Source organism: Caretta caretta, chromosome 7 (genome assembly GCF_965140235.1).
Source record: "Caretta caretta isolate rCarCar2 chromosome 7, rCarCar1.hap1, whole genome shotgun sequence".
Taxonomy (NCBI): Eukaryota; Metazoa; Chordata; order Testudines; family Cheloniidae; genus Caretta; species Caretta caretta.
This window is the reverse complement of record NC_134212.1, coordinates 115,487,493-115,514,010: the sequence shown is the minus strand read 5'-3', so window position 1 is coordinate 115,514,010 and position 26,518 is coordinate 115,487,493. Positions and strand designations below refer to the sequence as shown.

General features: G+C 41.9%; 1 protein-coding gene and 1 long non-coding RNA gene across 10 annotated transcripts in view; one reads left to right on the top strand and one right to left on the bottom strand.

Moving 5' to 3' along the window:
* Positions 1-26,518, top strand: part of VTI1A (vesicle transport through interaction with t-SNAREs 1A) — a 340,922-nt gene that overhangs the window by 273,427 nt on the left and 40,977 nt on the right. The gene's annotated exons all lie outside the window — the stretch shown is intronic.
* LOC125639972 (uncharacterized) lies at positions 47-18,180 on the bottom strand. The gene is made up of 3 exons (XR_007357661.2): positions 17,893-18,180; positions 15,495-15,554; positions 47-133 (listed from the first exon to the last, which is right to left on the bottom strand). It is a non-coding gene; the product is annotated as an uncharacterized LOC125639972 (long non-coding RNA).

Sequence of the window (26,518 nt, the reverse complement as noted above, 5' to 3'; positions counted from 1 at the left end):
CCCAGTGGGTCAAGGACGCAAGGCTCTCTCTATGGCTGACATCTGCCTTTGGAATGCCATTGCACAAGATACTGGACTGACGCTGGACCTTACTCCCTTTACAGAATAACATCAGGCATACCGCTTCAAAACCCTTGTGTTGTCACGTCAGAAGAAAGAACAAGAAAAGAAATCAATGTATGCAGATGAATTTACACACACCCTCTTCTACACCAGCTGTATTTGAGAGAGAGGAGCAGAATATGTTCCTGTGGACCAAGTTTGTGGTTTGCTTTAAATTTTTTGAGCTCCAGTACCAAAGAGGTGCGAAACAGATAGCTGGTTGTAAGAATAGATGCATTGTATGTAACAGTAAACAGTTACACGCTTCCTGTTATCATTCGAGATGACCGCACACAGCCCGTTTGTGTCTTTTCTTTGCTCGTTTATTTCAGAGTGATACAAACATACCTAACTCATGAACATAAGTATTACACCACCTAATGTAAATGCTGTACTTTCAGTATGCAGGCAGAGAGGGGCTACATGATGGCTTGGGACTGATAGGACTTTTTGTCTTCTCGAGCAAATAGACTGATAAACCTACAAAACAGGACAGCCTCTTGTCCTCCCATATGCTTAAAGAAGGAGCAATACTTAAACATTTTAAAATGCAAAAGGACTCCCTGAAACACTACTTGGAAAAGAAAACCTTTTTTGCTCAGGAGCTTTATAATGTCCTGTTATTTTAGATTGTGCAGATTTTTCCTTTTTGTAATTAAACAGCAATTTTATTCTAGTGGGCAGGGAGCAGATTTAAAAATTTTAAAGGGGCATTTTCTGTTTAATACTGTGCATAATGAACTACATTATATCTTTCATGCACATATACGTGTTTATGTGCACATATGTATGTGTATATCTGTGACTCTGTGTGTGTGTATGTGAGATACGCTATTTCCTGCAAATTTTGCTTATGATGGTAGACCCTCAGCGTGTGTTGCTATATCCTTATTGTGATGTTTTCTTGAAATATACATTTAAAAATAGGGTGAGAGAGACCCTGTTTTGATTGTCACATTTACCTTGCAATATATTTAGACTGGAGCTGAGGGAGTCACTAAAACAGGTACCTGAAACCTCCTGAAAGTGATTTAGTATGAGAGTTGACACAAAGCCAGCGGGTCTGTATTATCACTTCCTGTTAACTGACTAATGCATTGAGCTGTTTTGACATGTGACCTGTTGATGTTGGCAGCTCATCTCTTCTCAGTCTATTATAACACCAGCTCTCCTCCCTAATTATCACAGCCTGCACCGTCGTCTTCTTTCCCCCAACCCCCCCTCCACATTCCACTCAGCCTATCCCAGGCTTATTGCCATTATTTGCAGCTGCCTCTAAGTATTTCCTCCTGAGGAGAGATCCCATATGTCTGTGAGAGGTCTAGGTGACCAGGTTCTGAAGCTCACTGCTCCAGCTGGAAAGCCCCTGTGAGATACCTCACCACAGTGCAACAAGACAGTTCAAGGCAAATGACAGTAACTCCGTTGTGCACTCAAAATGTATATAATAACAGATTCACAGTAGAGTTAAAACAAAATAAGGATTTGATTTAGGAAAAAAAAAACACCTGGATAAAATGCAGTTCAGTATTTTTTATAAAAATGTAATAAGCAGTACCTTAGCTGAGGAGCAGGCCGAGAACAGAGTATTAAGTTAATATTTTCCAAACATTTTATGTTTCTGGTAGCAGCCACCAAGTAGTGGGCTCTGTACAAAATCCGAAAAAGGCACAGTCCCTGGCGTGAAGAGATTTCACTCTCAATTTTGCCTCCAAATGGAGAATGCAAGTTGTCTAGATTAAATGCAGGTTAACTATCTGGTGTAGCAATCCAAAGTGAAATCTCGATAGATGTTGATTTAGGCCCTGATCCTACAAACACTTGCACGTGTGCACAACTTTAAGCATATGACTAGTCCCATAGAATCAACTACTCAAAGTTAAGTGTTTTCAGGAGCAGCGCGTAGTGATCTGGTTTGGCAAATATAAGCATAATGTGTTTAATACATAACCCCGTTACTTTTGTAGATGCTGAACTCCCTCCCCCCGCCCACCACCACATGGCTCAGATAAAATTGTTTAATGTTTATCTCTGTAGATTAAATTTTAAAATTACAGGTTTGTTTATGTATGGTGAGAACTGTTGGTTGGGATATATTGAAGGAAAATTGTTCCCTTCTATTATCTGGTGATATAGCACTATATTTAGTGTGGTTAAGAAGAAAAAGACATGTAGTCTATAAAGCGGAGTTGTGTACTACAGTCACTATGCAGGGGCACACACACACACACACACACACACAAAAAGCTTCCATTCACTGCAGTGGAAGTTTTTCCTGTGTAGTTGGTAGGGTCAGGCCATTAATCAGCTGTAGTATCTCACAAGTGAATGCTGAGAAGCCACCTTCTGTGCTGGAGGTTGATCTGTAACTACAGTAGTGCAAACCTCCAACGTAAATGTGCTGCTCCACCGTAATAAGGAGCTTGCACCAATTCATCTGCCAAGGAACAGAGATTGTAGCGAAATGCTAGACACACCGAAATTTGCTGTAAGCTGTGTTTTTCCTGCTGAATCTGTTAAAACTAAAGACTTAATCATTTTATTTTACTTGTTATAGCCTGTGTAACTGCAAACTCCAATCAATTACATATAGATAGTTAAATATACAATTTGTTTTGAATGTGTACATTAAAGAACTCCAGGTTTTTCCTGGTAAATAATGTTAGTTAGTTCCATGCTGGGTATATAATGACTATGTATGTGTCAGATCTAGGATTTATTTCCAAACTGGAAAAGTAAATCCAACCCAAAATAAGCATGTCCTTTGAAATCTAGACACTTTATGCCTTCCATCACATCAGGTGACAATGTGAGACATCAAATAAGACGATGGCACATAAGGTGACAGTAAATGAAAGATAAATTAAAGCAATACATTTTTGGATAGACTTCCCTATTAATTTTAGTAGATAAGAATTTACTTTTAATTGCTGGCACATTCATTTTATCAGCTACATTTCCTAATTCGTATTATTACAGATAATTACCAACATATATTTATTCTTAAAACTTTATTTGTTCATTTAGAAGCTAGATTTCAGCCTTTATCTTTGTAGGTAGATGATCCAAGACAGTATTATGTAAATGGCTTAATTAATTGGTACCCTTCAGTTGAAACAGCAATTTACAAAGGGAGTAATCCTTTTCGAGTGGCATAAGCTGTTTAAAAATGGCAAAAAAACAATGCCTTGCTCAGGCACCTTGTCAGACAATTAAAAGTTATTTGACAGAAGTAACTATAATAAAGCACAGGGCCCCTTCCCAAATATATTTTTCAATGTAATTAAAATAGCATCAACTTGAAGACTATGCAGTAACTGTGCTTAAAATTTACATTATTTTGAGACTTAATTATGTAAAATTACAAAACTTTCTGATAAATGATGCAACATGTTGATGGCAAAAATATGATCCCGGTGGCCTACTTATTAAGTTTGCAATATTTCTAGAACAATTAGCTTTCTATGTTCCATGCTCTGCTTGAGGCTACCTTTGGAAACTTCTACTGTAGTAAAGCTATTGTAGATTGTGTCAGCAAAACACCTCACAAAGATCATTCTACACAAGGGGTGATGGTGTCAGTAATGGGCACTCTCCTCCTTTTCAGCAAGAACGCTTTAGTATTTTACTTTATAGCCTTCTAATAGAGGAATTGTATTCATTTATTTTTTCTGATATTTACACAGCAAGGATTTTTAAGCTTGTTAATAAAACGTCCTAAATAAACAGAGAGAGAGAGAGTGTTTTTGTGTGTAAAAAACAGAGGCAATATTTCCCTGAGGTGACTGCCTGGTATCTGAATGCCTTACAAGTTTTAAAGTTAAAATAAGAATGTTTCTCTCCTTTCCTCAACCCTTAGCCATTGGAGAGCATTATATTAATTATTACTAATTATTATTTTTCTCTTTGTTCTAAAGGTGGCAAGGTTTTGTCATCATTCTAAAATCAGAATTGAATTCCATTCTTGGCCCAGCTGGTGAGCTAGCTCTGTCTCCTGAGCTGACAAACCTCACCCTTGTGGCTGATTGATCCAGTGGAATGTAGCTCCTCTGGGAGATTGCGGTGACATGAGAGAAGGTCCATCGAGTAGCGTGGGTCAATCCCTTAGAGAGTTTTGAACGTCAGGACAGAGAACTTGACTCGGACTCTTCAAACGGCAGCTAGCACTGGTACAGTTATTAGCAATAGAAATTGCTGTGAGCACATCACCATGTGCTAAGAACTGTAGCAACTAAAGCTTTTCCAGTTTTTGGCAGCCTCTTTCCTAGATATGAGTTGCAATAATCAAGCTTTGAGGTCACAAATGTGTGGACCATCGTGGTCAGTAGCTGAGATACTAACAAATGTCTCTATTTTTTAATTACTATTTAAAAAAAAATTTTGTACTGGAGGATGGTCAACACTGTTCCCATCTTTTTTAAAAGGTCATAGGATGACCCCTGGAATTATGGACGGGGAGGCACCCTCAGTATAAAGAAAAATAGCTGAGAGGATGATTAAAAAATCGCGTTACAAATCACCTATATGTGGATAATAAGATGGGGACAAACCAGTGCGGGTTTCTGTAACCTGTCAGAATTCTTTGAAATAGTTAACAAATAATGGATAAAGGAGAGCCAGTGGGTGTAATTTATTTAAACTTTCAAAAGGTTTTGGATAAAGTCCTTTAAAGGAGGCAATTAAGAAATCTTGCTAACAATGGGGATGTTAAGGCTTGTCACGATTTTAAAACTGATTTAAAGTCAAAGTTTAAAGTAAGATTACATGGACAGTTCTTACTCCAGGAAGGGGGCAATAATGGGGTTTTTGGAGTAAGTTGTAGGACTAGTAGCTAGACTTCATTTATTTTTATCTTGTGACAGGGTTGGGCCAGATGGCTACAGGAGAGTGACAGAAGGCAGATATATTGGCTCCAGGTTAAGTAGGTCCCTTTTCCCTGGGTAAGATAACAGGGAAGGTTCCAGAACAATCAGGAACTTTCTGGAAACAATTAAGGCAGACAGGCTGATTAGAACACCTGCAGCCAATCAAGAAGCTGCTAGAATCAATTAAGGCAGGCTAATCAGGGCACCTGGGTTTAAAAAGGAGCTCACTTCAGTTTGTGGTGTGCATGTGAGGAGCTGGGAGCAAGAGGCACTAGGAGCTGAGAGTGAGAAGGCGTACTGCTGGAAACTGAGGAGTACAAGCATTATCAGACACCAGGAGGAAGGTCCTATGGTGAGGATAAAGAAGGTGTTGGGAGGAGGCCATGGGGAAGTAGCCCAGGGAGTTGTAGCTGTCACACAGCTGTTCCAGGAGGCACTCTAGACAGCTGCAATCCACAGGGCCCTGGGCTGGAACCCGGAGTAGACGGCGGGCCCAAGTTCCTCCCAAACCTCCCAACTCCTGATCAGACACAGGGGGAGTTGACCTGGACTGTGGGTTCATGAAAACGGCCAAACTTAGGGCTGCCATGAGTCTCTGAGGTGAGCAAATCCGCCAATAAGCGCAAGACCCACCAGAGGAGGAACTTTGTCACAATATATAAAGATAAACTATATAAAAATAATTAAATTGCTATTGTGCATAGAATATCATTAGATAATATTCCCTACAGAATATATATATATATATATATATATACTGCAGTTCAGCATTATGATCCTATGCCATCTAGACCTTTCCACTGCTGTCATGCCACATGGTTAAACAAAGACTAAAAGAAAGAGTAAAACCTCCCCCAAAAGTATGTTCATCTATTGAGAAGTATCAACCATGTATTCATGTCAGGCAAATTCAAAGTTAACTAAGGTCTGCCTGGTACTTGATAACTCCAAATCACATTTATCATGTTAGTCAGACTACCCCCTAAATTTTTGCACCTTGAATTGAGTAATTTCCTCAAACAGGACAAAGCGATAAGGAATTAAACTAAATGCAATGGACATATATAAGTACAGCAGCAGTGACTGATATTTGGGTTGTTAATTTCTTTGATCTTCTGTTGAATTTAAACTTGCCTACAGTGGTTTACCAGTTTCAATTAGTATACAAAACAAACTTTGCTTATTTTCTGAGATTATGTTCTTCATTATACATCACTGGAGTTTTATATGTGGTTGCCAAAAAATCTTCTTTTGACAAATTCCACAGGAGGCATTTTGAGATTATATGATTGAGTTGATTGAGTTTTGGCCAAATCCTGTACACTTTTATCACTGAAGACTAAAATACAGATGCTGTGCTACACCAAAATATATGGAATTTGCTTTGGCCCTGAAAATTCATGTCACATTTTAAAACAACCAATTTGGGTACAATTTGAGTTAAGTGGCAAGTAAACAATGCAAATGAAACTGTTTTGTTAGCTAGAAAGTAATTGAAAATCTGCAACTAATTATACATTGGCAAAACGTTAGTCTCCAAGAAGCTGAAAGGAATGCTTTGCTGATATACTTTTTAGTTGTATTCAAAATTAGCTTGTTGTACACAGTCCATACAAAAGTTAGACTTTACAAAATATTGTAACTTACCTCATAAAAAATGTAACAAGCATTAATTCACAGTTTGGGTTTCATAAGAAAAACTCTATCTTAAGTCATGTGATCTTTTCATTTCACGTATTAATAATTACGGCCCGGAGTGTCAACATTTGTTTCCAGATTTCCCCAGAATTTGACTTCCATTGTTTTGTTTTGTTTTGTTTTGTTTTCAAATGGGCATCTGAAATCATTTTATTCACATTAATTCAACTGTACAATACTTTTGTAAGGTAGAGAGAAGTATTGTTACATACAAAAAGAGACTCCTTGCTTGTGGTTGATTGAAAAGTCAGGTGATACGTTTTGAAGTTTCTATTGTTAACCTCCCCATAGGTCTGCAGTACTAGTAACCAGTCAGAGCACACATGTGAATTGCTGTACTGAAGTATCCAGACTGTATCCAAAACTACCTCTGTATCTGTGTGTGCACGTGCAGATGTCATGTTCTAGTGAACATAAAGTTTCATTGATGAAGAATCATTAGAAACCATGGTGATAGGGCCAAACAGATATGTGAGGAAAAAAATAGAAGAGATAAATATTGACCAAGATGAGTATTTAATACTTTGTGGTTTAACATACCTTGATGTTCACCTAAAGGAGGTCCCTGGTCATGAGCTGAAGCCAAGAATTATACCATGCAGCTTGGGGATGGAGGGGAGGGACAACTGTGTCCTTAGGTCACCTTCACAGCTCCCTGATCCTGGGGACATCTGGGCACCTGTCCAGTCTCTATATTAGGTCTTCTCTTATTCTTCCTCATAAGAAGAATGTGGGGAGGGATAGCTCAGTGGTTTGAGCATTGGCCTGCTAAACCCAGGGTTGTGAGTTCAATCCTTGAGGGAACCATTTAGGGATCTGGGGCAAAAATTGAGGATTGGTCCTGCTTTGAACAGGGGGTAGGACTAGATGACCTCCTGAGGTCCCTTCCAACTCTGATATTCTATGATTCTAAGAATGTCCATGTAGGGCCAGACTAATGGTCCATCTAGCCCGGTATCCTGTCTCTGACAGAGGCCCGTTCCAGAGGCTTCAAAGGCCGTGAAGAGAACAGGACAATTATCAAGTGATCCATCCCCTGTCATCCAGTCCCAGCATCTGGCAGTCAGAAGCTTAGGGGCACCCAGAACATTGGGTTGCATCCCTGACCATCTTAGCTAACAGCCATTGATGGACATATCCTCCATGAACTGATCTAATTCTTTTATGAACTTTTGGCCAGGGGTTCTCAAACTGGGGGTTTGGACCCCTCAGGGGATCGCGAGGTTATTACATGGGGAGTCGCGAGCTGTCAGCCTCCACCCTAAACCCTGCTTTGCCTCCAGCATTTATAATGGTGTTAAATATATTTTAAAGTGTTTTTAATTTATGGGGGGAGGTCACAGTCAGAGGTTTGCTATGTGAAAGGGGTCACCAGTATAAAAGTTTGAGAACTACTGCTTTTGGCCTTCCCAGCATCCCCTGACAATGAGTTCCACAGGTTGACTGTGCATTATGTGAAGAAGTACTTCCTTTTTTGTTTTAAACCTGCTGCCCATTAATTTCATTGGGTGACTCCTAGTTCTTGTGTTACTTGAAGGGGTAATAACACTTTCTCTGCACACCACTCCTGATTTTATAGACCTCTATCACATCCCCACCCCCCTTAGTGACCTCTATCATATCCCTCCTACAAGTTAGAGCAGTATGAAGGCTTTTTAGTCTTGTGCCTATGACCAGTCGCTAGAAGATCAAAATTCTTTCCTGCTACTGGAACTGAATATCCTCAAGCTAAATCATTTTGTAGGATTCACAACCAATTTCATCGTTATCTAGCAGACCATGAATGTTGAGAGGACTTCAGAGGGCAACACACACTAGTTACTTAAGACTCACAGTATCCTTTTGGGGAAGATGATATTGCTCCATTATACAAGTGGGGAAACTAAGGGTATGTTTGCAATGTGATAAAACACCTGTGGCTGGCCTGGGTCAGCTGACTTGGGCTTACGGAGCCTAGGCTGCAGAGCTCAGGCTGGAGGCCAGGCTCTGAGACTCCGTGAGGGGGGAAGAGTCCCTGAGACTGAGTGCCAGTCCAAGCCCAAATGTCTACACTGCAATTTTATAGCCTTAAGTCAGCTGATCCAAGCCAGCCACTGGTGTTTTATTGCAGCGTATACATACTGTTAGGCTAGGAGAAGTTACATTATTTTCTTAGTCAAATAGGGAACCAGTGACAGAGCCAGGAAGAGAACACAGAGCTTCTGTTTCACTATACTGTGCTCCAGCCAGTAGGTCACGATCTCTCCCTTTGGGATCTTGTTAGCTACCCAAAGTCTGTCCATGTTTCACTGCTATGCTCTGGTCTTTACAGGTGCTTGGCCAAAGGAGAATTTCACTGTTGAATTTCAGATATAACCTTTGACAGGTTTCAGAGTAGCAGCCGTGTTAGTCTGTATCCTCAAAAAGAAAAGGAGAACTTGTGGCACCTAGAGACTAACACATTTATTTCAGCCTAAGCTTTTGTGAGCTACAGCTCACTTCAAAGCTTATGCTCAAATAAATGTGTTAGTCTCTAAGGTGCCACAAGTCCTCCTTTTCTTTTTGTAGATATAACCTTGTAACTTCCACTGTCTGGATGATACAGTGAAGCAGTTACCATAATATCACGTTTGAACATACCAGTGGGCAATGTACGGGGGACCTCTTGGATTTATGATATACGTGGTAGAAATGGATCAAACCTGTGGCTGTTTCAGTGTGGGTCTATGTATGACTCTTAAAAACCTGTTGCCTCCCAATCTTCATCTGCTTGTTCCAGCCTTTAGTGGCAGAAAGGACAAGAATACCCTGGATGTTCACTTGCAAAGACCGATCCATCAGATCTACCGCATCCAAACCACCCTTTCCTTCCACTTATCTTTTCCCAGAAATAAATAAATGGAAATACCATTGGACTGCAGCAATGCACTTTACCATCTGTTCTCTGCTCTCTTAATGAGAGACTGAAGAGTGAGCAAAAATAGAACCAAAATGTGGAATGTGTCATGTAAAATCTTTGCTTTGTCCAAAATAACTTTTTCGGGGGCGGAAGGCAGGGCGTGGGTGGGCAGGAAGGCACCTTCATTCTTGATGCTAAAGAGAAACCTCTGTGTCTGCAGATACTGGAAAAACAGTAAAAACCCAACCTTCCACACAAACTTCCTCGTGGCTGGATTTTACTAAAACTAGACAAGCCATTTACAACTCACACTTTGCTTCTCTACAAAAGAAAAAGGACACTAAACTTTCTAAACTACTACATGCTACAAGGGGCCACAGCGATGGTTCCCTCAACCCACCTAGCAATATTGTTAACCTATCCAACTATACTCTCAGCCCAGCAGAAGCAGCTGTTCTATCTCGGGGCCTCTCCTTCTGCCCCTCCACCCCCACGAACATGATACAGTTCTGTGGTGACCTAGAATCCTATTTTCGACGTCTCCGACTCAAGGAATATTTCCAAAATACCTCTGAACAACATACTAATCCACAGAGATCTCCCTACCAACACTACAGAAAGAGGGATTCTAGCTGGACTCCTCCTGAAGGTCGAAACAGCAGACTGGACTTCTACATAGAGTGCTTCCGCTGACGTGCACGGGCTGAAATTGTGGAAAAGCAGCATCACTTGCCCCATAACCTCAGCCATGCGGAACGCAATGCCATCCACAGCCTCAGAAACAACTCTGACATCATAATCAAAAAGGCTGACAAAGGAGGTGCTGTTGTCATCATGAATAGGTCGGAATATGAACAAGAGACTGCTCGGCAGCTCTCCAACACGAGTTTCTACAAGCCATTACCCTATGATCCCACTGAGAGTTACCAAAAGCAACTACAGCATTTGCTCAAGAAACTTCCTGAAAAAGCACAAGATCAAATCCACACAGACACACCCCTGGAACCCCGACCTGGGAGATTCTATCTACTACCCAAGATCCATAAACCTGGAAATCCTGGGCGCCCCATCATCTCAGGCATTGGCACCCTGACAGCAGGATTGTCTGGCTATGTAGACTCCCTCCTCAGGCCCTACGCTACCAGCACTCCCAGCTACCTTCGAGACACCACTGACTTCCTGAGGAAACTTCAATCCATCGGTGATCTTCCTGATAACACCATCCTGGCCACTATGGATGTAGAAGCCCTCTACACCAACATTCCACACAAAGATGGACTACAAGCCGTCAAGAACACTATCCCCAAAAATGTCACGGCTAACCTGGTGGCTGAACTTTGTGACTTTGTCCTTACCCATAACTATTTTACATTTGGGGACAATGTATACCTTCAGATCAGCGGCACTGCTATGGGTACCCGCATGGCCCCACAGTATGCCAACATTTTTATGGCTGATTTAGAACAACGCTTCCTCAGCTCTCATCCCCTAAAGCCCCTACTCTACTTGCGCTATATTGATGACATCTTCATCAACTGGACCCATGGAAAAGAAGCCCTTGAGGAATTCCACCATGATTTCAACAATTTCCATCCCACCATCAACCTCAGCCTGGTCCAGTCCACACAAGAGATCCACTTCCTGGACACTACAGTGCTAATAAACAATGGTCACATAAACACCACCCTATACCGGAAACCTACTGACCGCTATTCCTACCTGCATGCCTCCAGCTTTCACCCTGACCACACCACACGATCCATCGTCTACAGCCAAGCTCTGCGATACAACCGCATTTGCTCCAACCCCTCAGACAGAGACAAACACCTACAAGATCTCTGTCAAGCTTTCTTACAACTACAATACCCACCTGCAGAAGTAAAGAAACAGATTGATAGAGCCAGAAGAGTTCCCAGAAGTTACCTACTACAGGACAGGCCTAACAAAGAAAATAACAGAACGCCACTAGCCGTCACCTTCAGCCCCCAACTAAAACCCCTCCAACGCATTATTAAGGATCTACAACCTATCCTAAAGGATGACCCAACACTCTCACAAATCTTGGGAGACTGGCCAGTCCTTGCCTACAGACAGCCCCGCAACCTGAAGCAAATACTCACCAACAACCACATACCACACAACAGAACCACTAACCCAGGAACTTATCCTTGCAACAAAGCCCGTTGCCAACTGTGCCCACATATCTATTCAGGGAACACCATCACAGGGCCTAATAACATCAGCCACACTATCAGAGGCTCGTTCACCTGCACATCCACCAATGTGATATATGTCATCATGTGCCAGCAATGCCCCTCTACCATTTACATTGGTCAAACTGGACAGTCTCTACGTAAAAGAATAAATGGACACAAATCAGATGTCAAGAATTATAACATTCATAAACCAGTCGGAGAACACTTCGATCTCTCTGGTCACACAATCACAGACATGAAGGTCGCTATCTTAAAACAAAAAAACTTCAAATCCAGACTCCAGCAAGAAACTGCTGAATTGGAATTCATTTGCAAATTGGATACTATTAATTTAGGCTTAAATAGAGACTGGGAGTGGCTAAGTCATTATGCAAGGTAGCCTATTTCCCCTTGTTTTTTCCTAACACCCCCCCCCCCCCCAGATGTTCTGGTTTAACTTGGATTTAAACTTGGAGAGTGGTCAGTTTGGATGTGCTATTACCAGCAGGAGAGTGAGTTTGTGTGTGTATGGGGGTGGGGGGTGAGAAAACCTGGATTTGTGCTGGAAATGGCCCACCTTGATTATCATGCACATTGTGGGGAGAGTTGTCACTTTGGATGGGCTATCACCAGCAGGAGAGTGAATTTGTTGGGGGGGGGGGGGGTGGAGGGTGAGAAAACCTGGATTTGTGCTGGAATGGCCCAACTTGATGATCACTTTAGATAAGCTATTACCAGCAGGACAGTGGGGTGGGAGGAGGTATTGTTTCATATTCCCTGTGTGTATATAAAGTCTGCTGCAGTTTCCACGGTATGCATCCGATGAAGTGAGCTGTAGCTCACGAAAGCTCATGCTCCAATAAATTGGTTAGTCTCTAAGGTGCCACAAGAACTCCTTTTCTTTTTGCGAATACAGACTAACATGGCTGTTACTCTGAAACCTGGAAAAACAGTTTGACTGTGGCATTGCAAAGGTCACTAATTACTTCAGGGTGATCTATGGAAGTTCAAGTGGCCCATGGGCTGTTATAATGTAATTTAGATGGACACATTCTAATGTTCCTTTAAGAATGCATTAGTTGCTGTTTGAAAAAGGAAAGAACTGGCACATACTTTGCCTGACCCCTTTTGCATGTTGGTGCCCATACACCCTGGGAAGTTTCATGAGTGCTAACTAAAGTCTATGGGATAGTTGTGGTGCCTTTACTCTCACCAGTGAGGCTACTTGTGTGAGTAAATGCTGCCCAATGTGAGAGCCAAAGTTTAGCCCTGTGCAGGGAAGTTACCCACAGTGTGTCACATAAACAGACACACTTCAATAAAGGATACTTTACAGAAACAACAGTAAAAGTAAGACAGCCTTCCAATTCTACAATTCCTGTTTCAAGACAGTCCAAACAAGCAACTCTTAGGGGAGTAGCTCCATTCATATACTGTTGAAGCGACTCTTCTGAGTAAAGGTTAAAGGATCAAGTCCATAATTATTAAGCTAAAAAAAATGATTCTGCATCCAGAGTATTATAATAAAAAGTTAACATGGGTCATGGGATAGCAGGGAATTGGGGGTTAAAACATCAGGGGAATGGAGAATGAGAGTTATTGAATCCAGACTGAAATAGATCTTTAAGCACAAATCACCATATAAAAGTTTAAGGGCTTGATCCTGCCTTTGGGCTATGCTGGTACATATTGTTACATATCTTGTAAAATCAGCTACTGTTACAAGTTATGTGGCACTGTTCACCCGCATAACTAAAGACTCAGCTCTGGGTTTTTATAGCCTTTATTTTTAAATACTATAAATACTGCACTACGTGGCTTTAAAGAATGTTGAACAGATGCAGCTCCATTGTCTGAAATCTCCTTCCCATCTACGATCAAAATAAGTAGTAGAAGTGTTGCATCTTTCGATAAAGGCTTCTTACAGGGCTGTTTAGTGAATAAAGCTGAATAGAAGGTTTCATTGTTGCTGCTGCAGGTTTTGAGTTTATTTGTACATGGTGTGTACTGTATGCTACATAATAATGAAAAGCTATACGCTCTGAGCTGCTAGTTGACTACACAGTCTGTGTGATTGCAGATTGTTTGAATAACAGTGGACTATTGAAACTCTATCCAGATGTGCGTGTTGCTAACTATGGGAATAACCACAAAGGAGGATTCTCTCTTTTGTTGCCATTTCCAAACCCTTTAAAAAGTGGGAAAGTGAAAAGCATGGAGGCAGCAAATGGAGAGTAGCTGGTCACACTAGAGACGAAGACTTTCCATAATTAATTCCAAGCAAACAAAACTTTTATCCCCGCAGGATGCACTTTTAGAGAGTAAATGGATGCAACTTAAGCAATGTCTCCCTAAGGGCCAGATTCTGATACCACTTCTCATGCTGGTTATTGCCTTACTCCAAAAGTAGTAGCCTTGTTGACTTCAATGGGAGTCCATGCAGAATAAGGCACTATTCAGTGCAAGCAATATATTGGGATAGAATGAACTGTTATCAATTGACTGACACATGTTGTGCTAAATATTAAAGCTGTTATGGGTTAGTGGCAGGAGGAAGGTATATTTTTATTTTTTCCAGAATTTAATTAGTTTCCATTTAACAAGCTAGAGCATTGAACAGAAGGGCCTGTTTTAACAGGCTGATTTCAGTTTGATGGAATCTGTTTTTCCAGGATAAGTTTGTTCTCTCTCTCTCTCCTACATTATCATTGTCTCATGCTTTGATTGGACTCTTTGTCCTCTGTCCTCAATACAATCCTTAATCCCCCTCTTCACTAGCTTCATGGTCACAAGTTGCCACGGTTCACAGAGACCCTGATACAGATGAAGCAAAAGGGCTGAGCACGAGTGGCAGACGTTTTGTGCTGCATCCAACCAATTGCAAGATGTAAATGAGTGGAGTGAAGACAGGTTGTTGAATGACCCTAGCTGCTTATTTCCTTGCATTTACAGCTGGTGTTGGGGGGTGATGCCATCTAGCAACCTTCTCTCAAAGTGAGTGAGGATTTTTGGGAGAATGGGGGTAAGAATTAAATGTCAGAGAGACTACTTAGAATCAAACCATCCCATATGCCTTCAAGGGAGGAGAGTGAGGACATCTGAATTCAGCCTTAGCCCCACTTTTTGCACTATTTAGTGTAAAGAAAAATGTTAAATTTCCTCCTGAGTGATTAATAGCCAAGTGTGGTGACATACAGGAACTGTGAGTCTGACCTTCAAGATAAAGGGTAACTGCTATTTTAAGTTGATTACACAATTTTCTCCGAATAAGTTGACAAGCAGTGTGCACAGTTGCTGTGACTTCTGACCTTGCAAATGCACACTTCTAAATGATTTGCCTATTCATCTGAAACAAGCCCTGCTTTAAATGTGACGTACTTTAAATAAACGCCAAATAGCCTTCTGTGGGGTTGGAGTTCCAACAGTAGTCATCTGTTCAAATTGTCTGATTCGCTAGGGGATCAAGAAGTGTAGAATATTCTGAACCTGAATCCTAACTTTTAGATAAATTTCACACATTTAATAGGCTTAAGAAAAAAGCTAACATTTTTCCCCTCGTTCTATAGACACAAAGCCTAATTATTATAGTGGTGCAAACCTTGTCATTCCCTATTCAACTGATTGTACTTTTCCCCTGAAGTTGAGTGTATGAAATAAATTAGAACTACTCCACATAAAGTATTCATAGAGTATTTGTGTAGATACATAAACAACTTGTGATGGCCCCAGGTATCATGATTTGTGCCTGCTACATACCTTTCCTTTATCAAGTTTCAAAGTCTACTGCAGAATGTAATCATTGGCATTCCCTTAGACCTGGAGAAAGAGAGAGAGGTTTTACATTCATCTCAATCAGCGTGGTCCTTTGCTATACATGCAAAATGAGCAAGAGCTTTTCTCTCACCTTAGTTTGGGTATTTATGTTCCCTGTTGAGATGAAATGCTTGTTGGTAACAAATTTGTGAGGGGAGGATCACAGAAAAGTGTTTTAAATGCCAGCAGCACTGTACAATGAGGTGATATAAGCTCACCCAAAATAAAATCTGAAAAAGGCAAGTAAATAATAATAATAGAGGCCAAATGGGCTGCAGCAGGAGCTAAGAAAATTAATATACCTCAAGGTTGAGGATGGGGAAAGGGTGGAAAGAGAGAAATATTCCTTCATCCAAAAACTAAACCAAGGCTCATTGCTCTGGATCGGTTCTGGGCAGAAGTCAGTTCCAGAAAGTGACCTAGGCCATCTCTAGGCCTTCTCTTTCATTAGGGAGCTATGATCAGCCCTTCCCACTGGTTCAGTGGAGAAACACTGTAGAATGACTTAGAGAAACAAAATCTGTAACGTGGTTTAATCCAATGTTTCCCCCTTCCTCAGGGAGATTTGGACAGTCTTTCCAACCCCCCAAGTGGTCCAACCATCTGTGAAACAAGACTTGGTTTCCCCTTGCCTCACAGGCTGGCTGAAGTCTGAAGAAATGTCTTCGTCCTAACAGGGCAGCCTCTCCTGCAGCTTCTTACCCTTTATATCACCTCCCTATGTGTGTGACACTTCCAGCAGGTATTTCAGTGGCTGGGTCAGGGCCAAATATAGCCCATCGCCATAATAGTCCCTTGACCACGTTCTGCCTGATCTAGTGTGAACAAAAAAGTCCATGCACAGGCATTGTAAAACTCAATCCAGTCCCTCCTGTAAGTCAAATTCCCCAGAAATGCCCCAACGATGAGGGTGTCAGAGCATCCTCTTTCCTGGCAAAGGCAGTAATCAGGATTTGTTTCCATTATTTCCCTTCACTTGCTTTGGAAAGGAAAGTGTTTGATGAACAAGTGAGTGCACTCCATCCACTGGTGAGGCAGCTTAATGAGCCAGAACTCTGAACGTTCCATCCCGTTCGATTCTAGGCTATATGGGCCCCAAAATGATGAGGTAGATTTCTTGCCGACTGCGGAGTTATGTTGGGATCTCAACAAAACTGGGTGACCGGGCAACAAAATTAAATTCAATGTTGATAAATGCAAAGTAATGCACATTGGAAAATGTAATCCCAACTCTACGTACGAAATGATGGGGTGAAAATTACCTGTTATGACTCAAGAAAGAGAGATCTTGAGGTCACCATGGATCATTCTCTGAAAACATGCACTCAATGTGCAGCAGCAGTCAAAAAAGTGAACACTGTTCGGAACCATTGGGAAACCGATAGATAATGAGACAGAAAATATCATAATGCCTCCATTGTACACCCACACCTTGAATACGGATTGCAGTTCTGGTCGCCTCATCTCAAAATAGATATATTAGAATTGGCAAAGGTACAGAGAATGGCAACAAAACTGATTAGGGATATGGAACAACTTCCATATGAGAAGAGATTAAAAAGACTGGGACTGTTCAACTTAGAAATGAGATGACTGAGAGGGGACATGACAGAGGTCTATAAAATCATGAGTGGTGTAGAGAAAGTGAATAGGAAAGTATTATTTTCCCCTTCACATAACACAACAACCAGGGGTCACCCAGTGAAATTAATAGGCAACAGTTTTAAAACAAACATAAGGAAGTACTTCTTCATACAATGCACAGTCAACGTGGGAGATCTGTCAGAGGATGTTGTGAAAGCTGAAAGTATAACTTGGTTCAGAAAAGAATTAGGTAAGTTCATGGAGGATAGGTCCATCAAGGGCTATTAGCCAGGATGGTCAGAGATACAAGCCCTGGGTATACCTAAACCTCTTGCTGCCAGAAGCTGGGACTGCATGACAGGGGATGGATCACTCAATAATTGCCCTGTGAAGCATCTGGCACCAGCCACTGTCAGAAGACATGATATTGAGCTAGACCAGTGGTCTGACCTAGGGTTGCCAACTTTCTAATCTAACACCCTTGCCCCACCCCTGCCCTGAGGTTCCGCCCCTTCTCTGAGGCCCTGCCCCCTGCTCACTCCATGCCCCCCTCACTCCATCGCGTGCTCTTCCCCCACCCTCACTCACTTTGACCAGGCTGGGGCAGGGGGTTGGGGTGTGGGTGGGGTTGAGGGCTGGAGCACAGGGTTGGGATGAGGGCTCCAGGATGGAGTTAGGGTGCAGAAGGCTGGGGCAGGAGCGGGGCTAGGGCGCATGAGGAGTTTCGGGGTGTGGGCTCTGGCCGGGTGGTGCTTACCTCAGGTGGTTCCTGGTCCAAGGTGCAGCAAAGCTAAGGCAGGCTCCCTGCAGCGCTCGGAAGTGGCCAGCATATCCGACTCCTAGGCAGAGGAGCCAGAGGCCTCTGCCTGTGCCTGCAGGCACCTCCCCCGCAGCTCTCATTGGCCGCTCCAGAACTGGCACTCAGAGTGGGGGCAGCATGAGGATCCCCTGCGGCCACCTTGCGCCTAGGAGCCAGACATCCTGGCCGTTTCTAGGAGCCGTGCGGAGCCAGGGCAGACAGGGAATCTGCCTTAGCCCCGCTGCAATTCTGACCGGACTTTCAGCAGCCTGATCAGCAGTGCTGACCGGAGCTGCCAGGGTCCCTTTTCAAACAGGGATTCCGGTCCAAAACCGGACACCTGGCAACCCTAGTCTGACCCATTATTGACATTCTTATGTTCTTAATTACAAACACTACTCTTTGCAGAAACAAATCATTATGAGTAATTTTTTTCCTCTGCTCTTTGTATGAACAAAACATTTTTTTTAAAGTATGCAATTTAAATGCTGCCTATTGCTCCCAGAAGGGAGGCTGATGAAAAGAGATCTTCGTGGGATGCAGCATGCAGTACAGTGTGTACAGTAGGATAGCTTGTCCTTTTTCTGTGATAAGCACTACAGTGAAGTCTACTGTCATTTGTGTGTACATGTGATTTTCTGTCTAAAACAGAATGAGTGTGTTTGCTAAATGGCTAGTGAAGTGCCCAGCAAGCATACTTACTCCAGGAGAGTGATAGGATAAGGGAAGTGGCAGAAACAGAGATAGGAAAGGAGATTTTTGCACTAACAAGTGTGAGCTGATAAGCCCGACCTGCATGGGAAATGTAGAGAATCCTAAGTGCGCTTGTCAGGCCAAAATTAGCTATGCCCATTTGTTTTCAGCTACATTATGCTATGAAGAAACCCTTCTTTATTTTCTCATTTGTGGAGGAAAAGTGCTGGCTCATGGAATTCCTCTTGTTCTCAGCAAGCTATTTCTCTTATGGATAAATAACTTTTCTAACCTGGCCATCCATACCCAAGAATTAAAAGATTAGTTTCAGGGAAGAATGGTAAAGTGTCACGTAAAGGTTTTATTGGCCACATGGGTGAGTTATGCAGGTCATCCAAATTGAGTGCTTAATCATTTCAGACACATTGTTCAACACAACTGACTTACACTCAGTGGGTAGCAGGGAGTGGAGGGAATACATACATACTTCTTTCCTAAGTATGCATGGTTAGGATAAATTCTGATTGTTTTCTTTCCTTCTCAGTGTGTGTATGCCAGTGCCTGGTGTGTGTTAGGCACTTGAGAGCAAGGTGTGATGGCTGTATGGTGCACCAAGAAATAGTGTATACGTTTAAAAAAAAAAAAAAGAACTGGATACTTGCCAGTATATAAAGTCATGTATAAGGAGTCAGCATGGCCTTGTGGTTAGAGCAGTGAGCAAGGAGTTAGGTAGCCTGTGTTCTGTTCAGCAGCATTTTGGACAGACTAAAGAGGCAAAAGGCCCTACCGGAGAAGTCTAAGGGCTTGTCTACATTACCCGCTGGATTGACGGGCAACGATCAAGCCAGCGGGGGTCAATTTATCTCATCTAGTCTAGACGCGATAAATCGACCGCCAAGAGCTCTCTCGTCGACTCGGTTACTCCACCAGGGCGAGAGGCACAGGCAGAGTCGACGGGACCGTGTCAGCCGTCGACTTACCACAGTAAGTATATCTAAATACATCGACTTCGGCTACATTATTCACATAGCTGAAGTTGCGTAACTTAGATCGATTTCCCCCTCCCCCACCCGCCCCAGTGTAGATGAGGCCTAAGGCAATAAAGATGAGAAATAACTAGGGACAGATAGATAAGGCTTTTTTTCCAGTAGGATCAGTGGCTATGACAGTCACAGAGAGTGGTTGCCTGTTGTGTGTGGCACCATTTTCTTCTGTCTGTAGAGCTGTAGCAAACTATGGCTACAGTTACTTTGCTGAATAGGGTCTTGGAAAAGATCTCGCTGTAAACGCACAAAGCATGGCTTTGTGTCCAAAAGTGGTGTGTCAACACAGTGTGTCTGATTTCCATAACTCTTCAACCTCCTAAACTCCAGCCAAGGCAACTACTGGTAACCATGTTACATTTCTCACTTTTTTTGTCTTGATTCCAACAATCAACACACACCTCTTCTCACGCTGAAAAGATCTCTGACAGAATTGCGCCACACTGGCAAAAATAATCTCTGTTGGTTGCATTATTAAATATGATGGAAAATAGCTCCTAGAAAATACCTTGGCATATCTTGGGAGGCTGGTTTTAATTCTGACCCATGCTAAAGTGATTACGGGCCTGATCCAAAATTCAGTGGAGTCAGTGGAAAGGCTCCAACGGATTGCTGTGGGCTTTGGATCAAGGCCTAAAAGCAGAGGAATAATTCAGTGGTGCAACCTCACTAGTGGGAGCCAGGAATTCTGCATTCTAACCCCATTTTTGGAGCTGACTCCCTGTAGCATTAGCCAAATCACTTAACATCTCTGTGTCTCTGTCTCCCTGTCTACAATATAGGGATGATGACTTTCCTGCCTCACAAAGAGTTGTGGCAATTAGTTGCTTAATGTTCCCAATGCACTTTGCAGGTGAAAAGTGAAATGTGCCCTAACACGCTTTCCCCCACCCACTTTTTGGGCACATAGTCCTCTTTTGTGTTTACACGTGTGCACTTCCTCTTCAGGGTCTATAATAGCTGTTACTCAGGATGTCCAACGTAGGACACAAAAGAACTATGCTTCAAGGAACACCTGTGCGTTTGGTCCTGCATGTGTCATGGGCCTAGGACATGCCCAGAATTTCTGCCTCCTCTCCTTCAGGTCCTGGGGATTTATGGCCCTGAACCAGGAGAATCTGGTACATCAGTGACACAGCCTGGAGTAGGAGTGCTTGCCCCAGTGGCTGTAAAACATTTAAGGCCTTCAAGTTATCTCGTGCCAGGCCCCAGAGTAAAATTACAAATATTTATTGGGGTAGTTAAGATCAGCTGTTAGTTCATCATGTGGTATCCCCACACACCCTCAGTTGACACACACACGTGCAGCCTAAGATCACCTACTCCATGTTCAAATGGCCTTTCAAAGGCATGGTGGAGGACGTTTTCCATTCCCCTGTGTGGTTAAGTTGGGTCATTTGGACCTACCCTCTCTTGAACACACTGGGGTAGAAACTAAGTGAGTGCCCATGGGGACACATAAAACTCAGCTGGCCCTGCGTGGTTGCAAGGGCAGATTGCATGGCAAATCCCATGCAAGGCAAAATCAAGAAGCACCATTATCAGGAAAACAGTGTCTTCTTATATTGTTCTCCACAAGTGGTGTGTGCTTTAGAAAACTGCATCTGAGATATAGAAAACTATGGTGGTAGAGATCTCTCTCTTTGGGAAGACACCAAGTTTCTTTTTTTGCGTATTTTAATATAGAACTTTTTGGATTGTTTTTCGTTCTATAATCTACAGCCTATAGTTTGCTTAGTCCGTGGCTCCTTTTACATATATGCTGTAAGCTGTTGGCACAAGAGACAATTTCTAGAGAACTGATTTTCTCTGACAAATTAATGCATGTAAGAGAGATTTTATTTTTCCTAGTCATGAGATGTGCCTGAACGATTGGGTCCAAAAAGGGCCCTCCAAACTTAAGCAAGTCAGAATTCAGAGTCGTATGGCACTGACTGTCCTGTTTCAAGGCTAATAAATTTATTAAATGATGCTTTTGCCGAAGTGATATTTACATTCTAGACTACAGGAAGAAAAAGCAGCCAAAAATGATTGCTCTTTTTTTGGACAGCCAGAAAGATACTAGTGCTTTAGTGTTTGGAAGCGTGCTGTAAGAATTGGTGTAATCCTGTCTGGGACAGGGCAACCTGATCACAGCATGTAACAATGAATTTGTGGCATGTGAAGCAAAAAAGAAGTGTTTTGGATCGTTACCTCCTAAATCGGTGAGAGGGAGGGTAAAAAAACAAGGACAAAGCTAGAAGAGAAGTTGTATTTTTTCCTATCCAAATGTCTATTTCAGTAATAACAGTAATAACCTCCAGCACCCTTGTGGGATCTTTTATTGAAGGTTCCCAATATGCTTTGCAAACATTCGTTAAGCCTTGCAGCAACTTAATTTGGTTGGTAATACCCATTTTACAGATGGGGAAACTGAGGCATAGAGTAACGACAGTGACTTGCTCACAGTCACAAAGGGGGTCACTGTCAGAATCATAACGAAAACCCAGTTCCAGGTTCTATTCGCTATAAACAGGGGTCCTCAATTTTGTTCGTACCGTGGAGCACATCTTAATGAAGAGCTTGCTTGGCATACACCTCCCCTTCCATTTGCTTATGTGGAAAAGTTACTATTATGAAAGTAGTAACTTTTAATGGAATTTAGCAGCTGGAAATGAGAGGGAAAAGCGAGCACCACGAGAGCACTCAGCTCTTCACAGACCAGCAGTAGATGCTCTGTGGACCATCAACTAGTACTCTATGGACTACAGCTTGGAAGCCTTCGCTCTAGGCAATTCTATCTCCCAGTAGGTTATGTCCAGCAGCGTGGCAGACTGCCACGTTCAGCTGGTGATATGAAAGGAAATTAGAGATCATCAAACCATTTATGTTTTTATGAAGGAATAAGCAGGACGGTTCCTAAGCCCTTTTTTGGACATAGCCTACAATATTATAAATTAAAAGTTGTGTTTTCCTGCACTGTATTTGGAGTAGGTGTAATATTTCAGGAGGGAAAAGGGTCTATGCAGGGATCTCAGTGAAATTTTTGTTATTTTTTCATTTAGTTTTTATTTCACTCATCCCTGGATTTAAAACTTCTAGATTATGTACTGCCAGAAGCAGGAAAGTAGTAAAATGCAGTGAGAAATGTGGTGTGCATGGCTCTGGGGAATGTTTACTATACATGTAAGTAGACATATGATCCTCCTTTATTGTTATTCATTTAAAAGTACAGTGCACATGACTTAAAGTAGACATGCGAATAGAGGAAGAAGGGATATTTCTAGTGGACAAATTCCAAAGACCAAAGCTGCCTGCTTATTTAAATTCTGTTGTATTGTTAGGGCACTCTTCTGACATAATTCTCTATTGTTTCTGCCATTATCGCTTGCTTTTTGCAGGACATAGTGTCAGGAAATTCCTGTCTGGCACTTACAAGGTGTTTCTAAAAGGAGAAACAAAAGAGTCAAGAGTATGCAGGGAGCAGGAGGAAGCAGCAAAGGGGAGTGGCAGCAGTGGGAAGGAATTTGAGATAGTTGCAAGGGACAGGCAGAGAAGATTACAGCTGTCCCAAGAGAAGGGCCAAAGAGTGCCGATCACAGACAGAAACTCTCTGCTCTCTCCCTACAGTTTTAACTGTCAAAGGTGAATCCCACCTTAAGAGACTCAGGAAATGGTTGAAGGATGACAAAGATGAAGTGAGGGGAGGAGCAGGTGGATTTCCAACCCAAGGTCACATTCAGTGGAGAATCTTGACCATCCTCGCAGGAAAGGGGCCCAATATGAAACAAGAGCAGGCTCTTGAAACAAAGCGGTGTGGGAGGAGAGACTGTTCAATGTGCAATTAAATATTTCTGAAAGCAGGATCAAGAGTGGTAACAGTTGGTTTGGAGTTAAGAATTTGTTGTGGCCCTGTGAATTGCAGAACTGACATCAGTGCCTCCCCCTTATACCAATAAGCTGGATATGATGGACAAACCATCCCTTCGCGGACTAGCTCGACATAAGAAGATTATGCTGTACTATCATTTGTTAATAACAATGTTGTTTTCTGTCATATAATTAGAAAATACATCTTGCTTTGCCTCTAAGCAGTGTAGCCTTATTACATTTGCACATCTTTTTATAATATTTCAAGTGTAGTGACCAGATAACATTAATGAATATATTAGATAGGCAGGCACTTTTAAAGGAAAATAATAAACATATTTGTATATTAAAAAGTTAATTCAGTCTGGAGCCAAACAGGTAATTTTCCCTTCAGCATTTTTTCACTCAGCTAAGACAGGTTGGACTAGGAGTGCAGTCACCCTGTCTACAGAGCTTGGCTTGGCTTGCATACCAGGGGCGAATTTTCTTCAGAGACAGACAGCGAGATGATCTGATTGGCTTCGTTCCAGAGCATGCTCACAAAGGCTCCTTTGATGAAGGGCTTCTTGGTAAGCACTGTACCAAAAGCTGCCTGCCACCCTCCTTTCAAAGATACCCATTTACAGTAATTCTGGATTTAAAAAAAAAGAAAAGTGAAATTGGGGTTTACCAACAAGAATAATTATGCTGGTCAGCTTAAAGAGGCGGGGGAAAGGGGCAAGTTACTAAGTAAACTGCTGGATGTTAGAGTAGCTGGTTGGCAACAATAAGGAATGTGTAATTAGGCTTATTAAAGCATCATCATTTTACTTATCAATCTTTTCCCAAACAGGGTGGGGTGAAGCAGCATATATTAAAATATGGTTGCTTTTACTGATAAGGAGCAATAACTACCTGTTTGACTTTCTGAACAGCACAAAAGTGTATCCAGCTGGTGACAGCATACTTGATTAGTTGACTTATCTCCCTCTTGTACTAGAGCTAGTGATTAATAGGACTTCGTTATTCCTTCCACATAATCAGTTGGTGTAACATGCACAAGCAGTATCAGTCCACAGTCTCCAATTTTGCTGTCTTCTTTGCTTTGTCTCAGTTGGTATCCAGATGTGGTCTCCCAGTTATTTGTCATTTCTAGTGTCCTTCATTTGTTCCCTTGGTTGGCTTCCAGATCAGTATTTACCAATGCTTCCACACCCTAGGGATAAAGTGAACTAGCATATCAGAGCCATCATTTTGTCAATCTGTGTACGGTCTGTGTTTCTCAGCCATCATGTTGTGATTTGGGGGGAACTACTACACACGCTCACCTACACTAATCAGAAACTGTGGTTTCCATAGGAAACAATGACAACCTGAAGTAATATTAATGAGGCTGGTTGATTTGAGCTGCCTCTAATTCCCATAGTACTGGAGCCCCTGACCCATCTGGTATCGCTCTAAGTTGCTTGGGGACAGGTTGGGGTTAGGGTATTGCAAGGTATTTGGGAGTCACCTGAGCAGCCTCTCCCAGCAGGGCCATTGGACAAATTTCAAAGCTCTCGACCTCTGTCAGAAGGCAAGAGCAACTGCAACACCACTATCTGGCCTTCAGCTGCTTCCTCCGATTTAGGGGTGCAGCCTGGACACCCTGTTCATGTGAGGGATGAATCAAGTCCCTTTTCGCCTAGTAACATGGAAGGCAGGACATGTCACCACTATCTACTATAAGGTTACTGCAGGTGGTGTACAGGAACAGTGCTTCGCATTTAGATAGCACCTTGCATCCCAGGATCTCAAAGCATTGTAGTTATGAATTAAGCCTCACTGTGTCACTTTGAATGAGTGTGTTATCCTCATTTTACAGATGGAGAACAGAGATGTAAAGTGACTTGCTCACAGCCACATTGGAAATCTGTGGCAGATGTAGAATAGGACCAGATTTCCTGATTTTTCACAAGATCAGCTTTCCCTAATGTGACCTCCCCTCTATGGCTTTCTGGGTTCTTTATGGTATTGTATTGTTTAAGTTGGATCTCGCTATTTTTAGCTCCAGGGTTTTTTTTTTTTGTGGAATGATCTGTCCTAGAAGTCTATTTTTCCCTTACAATTTTAGTCCATTGCTAATGTTTTCTTCTATATCGCAATTCCATATACAGTTTTGTGTGGATGCTTGTTTTTTAAGTGGTTCATTCTCTCATATGTATATGATTGACTTTTCTGTATTTCATTAACAGTACATGATCAGTTTTTAAAAATCACTGAAATTTTTAATTCAAAGAAAGAAGGGAAGGGAGGAAAAAAAGACAAGCTGGAGGAAATACTGAAGAGGAGTAGCAGCAATAACATCACTAGTACAAGCATGTCCATTATATTGCTGTATGGGAATGGAAGCCAGCTGAAACTTTAATTCTTGGTTTGATCAAGGTTGTGTAAAAACTGACCCCAGAGGACTTCCAATAGAGAAACCAGTTTTATATATTACATATGAGTTGTAGTTGAAGCCAAATGTTCATTCCTCTAAAATTGTGTAGGTAGATTACTTTCTTTCCAGCATTGAAGTATCATGTTTGTAGCTGCTAATAAACTTAATAAAATCCATTTCTTACTTCCCCCACTGTACTGACTTCAGCAGCATCAGAAAGCCAACTTAGCTATGGTGTCCTGAAAATTCATTTTTCAAAAAACAGGCAAATGATGAGTATGAATAAGAACCTGTAAAAAGAAACTATATATGATGATCAGTCAGTTGTGTTGCTCTGATCAAAAGTGTAACACCCTCCATTTCTCCATCACACCGCAGCAAATAAAAGCATGTGCAGATTGGTTTAAAACAAAAATAGTTGCTCCCAATTAAAAATAACTTCTACCCCAACAAGCTCCCTACTTTTCCTGATTTCCTAAAATCAAAAAATACTTTTTCATATAATGCACAATTAGTCTGTGGAACTCAGTGACGCAGGACGTTACTGACGTGGGACTGGCATTTATTTCGATAAGAACATCCAGAGTTGTCACAGTTA